The sequence below is a fragment of the Cervus elaphus genome, chromosome 5 (genome assembly GCF_910594005.1).
Source record: "Cervus elaphus chromosome 5, mCerEla1.1, whole genome shotgun sequence".
In the NCBI taxonomy this organism is placed as follows: Eukaryota; Metazoa; Chordata; class Mammalia; order Artiodactyla; family Cervidae; genus Cervus; species Cervus elaphus.
Window position 1 is genome coordinate 104,624,767 of NC_057819.1, and position 9,022 is coordinate 104,633,788.

Genomic DNA, 9,022 nt, shown 5'->3' on the forward strand with positions numbered 1-9,022 from the left:
GTCTCTTATGTCTCCTGCGCTGGCAGGTGGGTTCTTTACTACTAGCCCCACCTGGGAAGTACTCCCGTGAGTACTCTAACCTACTTTAAAAATCTGCCTTTCTGTGTCTTTACTAAGCCTTCCTAGACTCTGGGAAGATGGATTGGACAGATTATGTCTTCCTGACTCTAGTTCAGGATTTATTACTACTTTCACTACTATCATGATGACTTCTGTTATTATTATTAAAGTCAGCCTCCTCTGATTCATGTCAATGTATGACAAAAACCACTACAATATTGTAAAGTAATTAGCCTCCAACTAATAAAAATAAATGGAAAAAAAAAATAAAGTCAGCCTCCTCCAATCCTCTCTGCTTCTATTACAATAACAAGTGCCAGCAACATGGATGAACCTAGAAGTTACCATACTAAGTGAAGTAAGTATGAGGTGAAGGAAGTATTTGTCTCAGACAGAGAGACAAATATATCATATCACTTATGTGGGGAATCTGAAAACTGATACAAATGAACTTATTTACAAAACAGAAACGGACTCACAGACATAAAAATCAAACTATGGCTGCCAAAGGGGAAAGCTCAGGGGGAGGGATAAACTAGGAGGTTGGGATTAATATATACACACTATTGTATATAAAATAGACAATCAAGAAAGACCTATTGTATAGCACAGGGAACTCTGCTCAACACTCTGTAATAAACTATAGGGGAAAAGAATTTGAAGAAGGATAGATTTTTGTATGTATAATAAAATCTCTCTGCTGTGCATCTGAAACTAATACAACAGTGTTAATCAACTATGTTATATACGTGTTATATGTGTCAGTCACTCAGTCGTGTCTGACTGTGACCCCATTGACTATAGCCCACCAGGCTCCTCTGTCCATGGGACTCTCCAGGCAAGAATACTGGAGTGGGTTGCCATTTCCTTCTCCAGGGGGTCTTCCCAACTCAGGGATCAAACCCAGGCCTCCTGCATTGCAGGCAGAGACCCTTTACCATCTGAACCACCAGGGAAGCCCTGGCAGTGGTCCTTTAAGAGATATTTCCAAAAGTGGCCAAAATAAGCAAAGCATCCAGAAAAATCAACTATACTCCAATATAACATTTTAAAAAATTGTAAAATACAATTTGTCAGATGCTGTGCTTAATATTTTAAAGACACTGTTCAGAACTTCCCTGCTGGTCAAGTGGCTAAGACTGCGTTCCCAATGCAGGGGGCTCGGGTTCAATCTCTGGTCAGGGAACTATATTCCATATACTGCCACTAAGGGTTTGCATGCCACAACTAAAAGATCGAGGATTCTGCGTGCTGCAACTAAGACCTAGAGCAGCCAAATAAATCAATTATATATATAAAATCCATTTCATTCCTACACAGCACCTAGTTGGTGGTGGTCACCACTAGATGTGTTCCACCCCCAAGCACGTCCCTTTCATTGGCCACTTTCCAGCTTCTGACCAGGAGCCCAGGCCTCCAGACTTCCCAGTGCCACAGTAGACAAATCGTCGCACGAGTGTGTTTTTATTTCCAATGTTGTAAATTGCACCAAAATAGTTCTTATGCAATTTACAATGTGTCTGACAAGAAAACAGGTGCTTGCTGCCAGATCCTGGTTTTTAATTGAACCTCTATTGGAGTGTGGGGTGTAATAAATAACCCCACTCCTGGGGGCATGAGGCAACAGAGAGGCATTTGAGAAGGTCTCCCGGGAAGGCCAGAGGGCAAAGGGACCACATTTTTCTGGATGCTTTGCTTATTTCAGCTATTTTTGGAAATATCTCTTAAAGGACCACTGCCAGGGCTTCCCTGGTGGCTCAGATGGTAAACAGTCTGCCTGAAAGGCAGAAGACCTGGGTCCGATCCCTAGGTCAGGAAGATCCCCTGGAGAAGGGAATGGCAATGCCCTTCAGTATTCTTGCCTGGGAAACCCCATGGACAGAGGAGCCTGGCAGGCTACAGTCCACGGGGTCACAAAGAGTGGGACACGACTGAGTGACTAAGCACAGATGCATGCCAGAGAGTCCATGATTTCACAACTGCCCACTTTTTTTTTTTTTTTAATTTGGAGTAATTTTTATTCTCTTTAGTCCAAATGTTTTGTAATGTGATAGTACTTTAGTAATTGACAATAAAATACTGCCGTTTTGATAGCAGTCAAGTAACAAAGCAGTTGTGCTGAGTTTGGACTTGATCTGATATTAATGCACATGATCACCTGGAGATATTATCCCAATGTCTGAATAGTCATTTTGCATCTCCAGAGAGGACATTCCCTTCTTGTCGGGTTCTCTGCTCAGACACAGCTTGTTGGAGAACAGAGGTGCCTGTGTTTTCACAGGTTGGGTGAGACGAGTGAGCACGGGAGAGTGTGGCCTGAGTCTTGGGGTCACTCTGCCAGGGACAGGGCACTGTAGCAGATGGCCGTGGATCTAGCGCATCCCCGGGACAGCAGGGCTGAGGCCACTGGGAGTTCCCAGTGGGGTGTGCTGGAGCGTCTGCGAGGAAGAGCTTCATGGTTTGTTTGCCAGCTCTGTCGTAGAAGAGAAGGAGCCAGCGGAGCCCAGGAGACGATGCTCTGAGTCACAAGCCCGGAGCATGCAGGTGGAGGTGGTCCCGGAGGCTGATGTCCCCGGAGGCGCGGGGCCAGGGCAGAGTGCACCCAGATTCATGTGCCGTTTCTTACAGTTTTCCGTGATCTCATTAGAAATGCCAAGTCTTTCATCCTGGTGTTGTTCTTCCTCACTTATAGATAAAGAAATAAAGACCCAGGAATGTTAATTTGCTCTGAGCTGTGTGGATGGGACGGCAGGGTGGCGCATCTACTGAGCTGTTTCCTGACCTTAAAACCCCCCAAACTCTTTCTCTTTTTTCTCTACATTCTCAACTTCAGAAATGAACACATTTCTGAATGTATGATAAGAAATAGGGGAATGATGGGTTCTAGTCCCACCTGGAGTAAAAAAGAAAGAAAGAAAGAAATAGGGGAATGAATACTTATCTTTCAATAAACCTTAATCTTCTGCCTTTAAAAAATTTTGCTCCTCCCATTCAATGTCTCCTACAAATCATCAATTCCTTCTAAAAATGCAGAACTCTCTAAGACTTGCCTGTCTGCTTAGTCAGTCAGTCGTGTCTGACTCTCTGTGACCCCATGGACTATAGCCTGCCAGGCTGCTCTGTTCATGGGATTCTCCAGCCAAGCATACTGGACTGAGTTGCCATTTGCTTTTCTAGGGAATCTTCCCAACTCAGGAATCGATCTCTGGTTTCCTGTGTTGCAGGCAGACTCTTGACTATCTGAGCCACCAGGGAAGCTCTTCTAAGATAGGAAGAGGGACAATTTCTCCTTTTTAATTTTTCCACAGCTAATATGATAGCTCTGTTTAACACCCATGTATTGATCATTTCCCAGGCTCTGGGCACTATGTAAGTTGTACAATGGAATGAACCATAGTGTGACATATTTTTAAGATGTTTCTACATAGAGACTTTAAAAAAGTCAGTATATTAAAGTATCAATAGAACGATACAAAGTAACTTATTTACAAATCAGAAACAGACTCACAGGCATAGAAAACAAACATATTGTTACCAAAAGGGAAAGGGAGGACAGAAGGATGAATTGGGAATTTGGGATTAACAGATACATACTACTGCATATAAAATAGATAAAGAAGACCTACTGTATACCACAGGGAATTATATTCAATATCTTATAATAACCTAAAATGGAAAAGAATCTGAGTATATATATATATCTGAATCACTGAAGGTTCTTAGATGTACAACCCATACTTAGAACCTGAACAAAGTTACTCGAAGACTTTTAGTTAAAGGTGAAAGGAAAAGTGTTAATCGCTCAGTGGTCTCCATGGAATTCTAGAGGCAAGAATACTGGAGTGGGTAGCCATTCCCTTCTCCAGGGAATCATCCTGACCCAGGGATCAAGTCCGGGTCTCCCGAATTGCAGGCAGTTTCTTTATAATCTGAGCCACTAAGGTTAAAGGTGGAATAAATAAAAACACAGAACTCTTAGAAAAGTGACAGTCATGGCAGTGACCCCCACCCCTCGAAAGAGGCACAGGGAAAATTCAGTCTTCAGATGATTGTTTTAGGTTAATATATTTGATCACAAAACAGAATGGAAGTGTAAAAAGCAACTTTTGGAAAAGAATCATTTTCTAATTATAATAATTTGAGTCTAATGTCCTGTCATACAAAAACAAAAACCAAGAGACAGAACGATAGGAGAAAATACAATTTCCTCATTGTTCCCAGGGGGGCGTTATTTTATTCTTAATAGAGATAACTGGTGAAATAAATGTTCCAGGATGTAGTTTTCAAGCCTCAAAATAAGAACTAGTTGAGATAAAAACAGGATGCATACTTTCCAAATGACTAAAGGGCAGAGAAAGCAAAGTTCACGTATCAAACATACTCATCTAACACACTGACGTTTTCCATCTTTAATTTGCCCTCCAGGGACTTCTGTGACTGGCTGGCTGGCTGAGTCTGAGCATCATCTCCAGTGTCACTAATGCAGGGACCCTCTACTGACCACACCTTTCACCCTTTCCAGCTCAGATTTTTTTTTTAACTCACTATTTTTTCCTTAAGATTTTTTTTTTTTAATGTGGACCATTTTAAAAGTCTTTACTGAATTTAGTATAATACTGCTTCTGCTTTATGTTGTGGTTGTTTGGCTGTGAGGCATGTGGAATCTTAACTCCCAACCAGAGTGGAACCCACACCCCCTGCACTGGAAGGTGAGTCTAAGCCCCTGGATCTCCAGGGATGTCTCAACCAGCTCGGCTTTTTAAAGAAAACCCCTTAAGTCATTTTTTATCTTACCGTGACTTCCAGTCCCTTTATTTTCTGTTTTCCCTCTTCTTCCTTCCTGTCGATATCTACCCCACTTAGATGTCACGGCCATTATTTCAACTGCTCTATTGCCAGTTCCTTAAACTTCCTGCCCTTTTGGACTCTGGTCATGCTCCCTCTGGCTGACCTCCAATCCTAGGGAAATCCACTCTACACTTTCTCTCTTCCCGTATGTGAGCAGCTGGAGAAGAACCCAACAGGGTGGATTTACCATCATATATTCATGACTGTTGACCATGAATGCTGGACCATCTTTCAGATGTCTTTGGTCAACTCGTACTCTGACTCTCTGTAGTGGCTGATCCAAGCCTTCTCCAGTCTCCTCCAACTCCCAGCTTTCCCACCTCCTCACAGTCTCGGAGCAGACCCCCTGCTTTTGTCCTTCACAGAGAACAGACACAATTAGGTAGGAATCTTTCAACCATCCTGCTATCCAAGCCTTGACAATCCTGGTCCTACCAGACGAGTCTAACTACCTCTGTACCTTCTGGTCTTCCTTCTCTCCTGTTCTACTGGGTAGCTATTTCTTTTCCTGATGGAAACCAATCCTTTAAGCATGCTTCAGACCTCATCCTCTTCCTCTTTCTTAGGAAAATTATACTATGAGTTATCTTTTATTTCTCCTGAACAGCCAATCTCTTCTCAAGCTCATTGATCACCTTCACTTATAAACATTTTTTTTTAACATTCTCATCTGTTAAAAAATGATCTCACCTTTAGACTCTATTAGGAGTTTTCTGAACTTACTGTCTAGATCAACTTACCTCCCATGCCCTTCTCAACTCACTTCATCCTGGCTCCCATTCCCATCCTCACACTAGGACACCTCTTATGAGACCTGTTGCATGAGAATAGATTCCATGGGCAGTTTTTTTTTTTTTCAGTATTTATTCATTTGGCTGTGCCAGGTCTTAGCAGGATCTTCAGTTGCGGCAAGCAGGATCTATTTTCCTAACCAGGGATGCAACCCAGGCCCCTCCCTGCCTCAGGAGCATGGACTCTTCGCTACTGGACCACCAGGGGAGCCCCTCCCATGGGAAATTTTTTATACCCATTCTACTTAACTTTTCAGTGACATTAAGATTTTGCAGTCAATCTCAGTGTGTGGGGTTCCCCCCAACACCACCCAGTGATTCTTAGACACCAGCTGAGTGTCCTTCAGTTGAACTCGACTCCGACTCTGCGTACCTGGAGGCAGCATCAGACTCCACAGTTAAGGCTCAAACCCACAGTACCACCCCCATTCCCACTTCAGACACCAACTGCAAATCCAGTTTGTCACCTGGGACTTCTGACCAACAGGCCACAGGTAGGACGTTCCCATGACTCCCTCTTTGGGAGTGAATAAGTGGTCCAGTGGCTCTGAGAACTCAGAGAACCTGTGGACTGACTAGATTACTGTTTTATTCTAAAAGGATGTAAGTCAGGAGCAGACAGTGGAAGTGATGCCGGAGGTCGGGGTGTGGGGAAAGGATGCAGAACTTCTGAACCCTCTCTGATCATGCTGCTCTCCCCAGATCCAACCCTGGGTCTCTCTGAGCTCCTTTGGGTCTTTAATGGAGGCTATATACACAGGCATGGCTTCCAGGTGGCTCAGTGGTAACGAATCAGCCTGCCGATGCATGAGATGCAGGTTCCATCCCTGGTCCAGGAAGAGCCCCTGGAGGAGAAAATGGCAATACGCTCCAGTATTCTTACCTGGACAATTCCATGGACAGAGGAGCCTGGCGTGCTAGGCTAGTCCAGGGGGTCGCAAAAAGTTGGACATGACTGAGCAACAGAACAACATTACACAGGCATCATCGGTTACATCACTGGCCCCCAAATGCTTGAACTCAATCTTTAGACCCTCTGTTCTCCCTGCGAGGTTGGGGTGAGACTAAAGCTTCCAACTCTCCAGTCACTGGATTGGTCCCCCTGGCAGCCTCCACCCTTCGGTACTTTCCAAGAGTCACCCCATTAACATAATGAAAGACACCTTTATAGCTCTCATCTCTTAGGAAATTCCGAGGGTTTTAAGTGTTCTGTCCCAGAAACTGGGACGGAGACCAAATATGTATTTCTTATGATAAATCACAGTATGTCACGGACACTGGGTGATCCTGATGGCTCTTGTCTGTTCTTGTCCTTGGTCTTCTCTGGCATGCTGCTCTCTTTTTCCCCCATCCTTTCTTTCTGTATGCATCATCTCTGTCTCATTTTTCAGGCTCTCCTTTTCTTTCTCTGTTTCTTCTACATTTCAGAGTTAAGTCTTTTGTGTTCAATTTGTCCTACAGAACAAAATACTGTGTACAAGATTCAATTTTGGTTATACAAGATCATCAACATGTTTTTAACAACTTCTGATGCTTTGGCCTCGCCCCAAACTATTTGAAAATAAATTTCTGAGGGTAAACCCCAACCAACTATTTTAACAAAGAAACCCCAAATGAGTTATTCAGACATGCTGCTGGTGGGAATGCAAAATAGTCCAACCTCTATGGTGGGGAATTTAACAATATCTAACAAAACTACAAACTTGGTTACCCTTCAACCCAGCAATGCTACTTCTAGGAATTTACCCTGAAGACACACATCCAACAGAACAAAATACTGTGTACAGATTATTCACTGTAGAATTATTAACTCGTGTTTGCAAAATTTTTCTATTACATTGTCTTCTGGAAATTTCACAGTTGTGGATATTACAGTTAGGTCTGTGATCCATTTTGAGTAAAATTTTACACATGGCATAAGGAATGGATTGAAGTTGTTTTGCATATGGATATCCAATTGTTCCAGCACCACGTGTTATAAAAACAGTGCTTTTTCCACTGAATTGCCTTTGCACCTTTGCTGAAAGTCAATTTTCTTAATACTGCTGGGCTTACTTCTGGACTCTTAATTCTGTTCCATTGGTTTATTTGTCTCTCTGTTTGCCAGTACCACACTGCCTCAACAAATGTAGTTTTATAATAAATTTTTGTTTTTCCTAAAGTTGTTCTGGCCTCTCTGGGTCCTCAACATTTCTATAGAGCTTTAGAATTTGTCAATTTCTATAAAAACATCTGCTGGGATTTTTCTTGGAATTGTGTTAAATCTATAGATCCATTTGGGGAGAACTGACCTCTTAACAATATACCTTCCATTTACTTAGGTCTTCTTTAATTTCTCTCAGCAAGTTTTCAATATAAACTTCTCACACTTACTGTGTCTGATTTACCCCAAAGTATTTCATATTTTTTGATGACGCTTTAAAGGATGCGTTTTTAATTTCCCTTTTGATTGCTCATGGCTAATATATAGATACACAATTGATTTGTGTATATCGAGCTTGTATCCTTTGTGTACTAGTTTAGCAGCTTTGTGTGTGTTCAGTTGCTAGGTCGTTCCTGACTCTTTGTGACCCCGTGGACTGCAGCATACCGGGCTCCACTGTCCTTTGCTATCTCCCAGAGTTTGCACAAATTCATGTCTACTGAGTTGGCGCTTTTTGTACATTTCATTGAATTTTATATATAGATGATCAAACTGTCTGTGAATGAAAACAGACTGGCTGCTTTCAGTATAATATGAAGGGCTTTTTTGTTTGTTGGTGTGTTTCTTGTCTGCTCTGCATCTGTTCCAGCCGCGCCTCCAACCCCTGCTCACCCTTCCAGGTGATGCATCGCTTCCGATGGAGAATCTCCTGACCAATCACACAGCTGTCACGCTGCAGTATCCAACCCTGCTTCAGGGCAATGAATGTGAACCCACAGCTCAGCTATGGGACACCCCCTTTTCTCTTCCCAAGTAACCAGTTGAGATCAATCAAAGAGGCCAGCAAAGTCTGTGGGGGTGACCACTAGACCATTCCTCGGGACATGGGTGTTTGCCAGAAGCTGGCATGTGATTTGGGGGTGGAGAAAGGAGCTGCAGGATGCTTTTCAAGTGATGGGATTCAAGTCAGTGCTCCTGAAAGAACACAGGCCTCAGGGAATGCAGAGCAAGTTCCTCTCTTCCCAAGGATATTCATGAAATCTTCAGCACTGCCAGGCAGCTTCCATACTGTAACTCTATTCAGGATCACTCATTACGTGTGGGTAATATCAGCCAGGTGGACGCTGCAGGAGAAAAACGTGAACACAACATCTTAGCCATCCAGGTACATGAGCAGAAA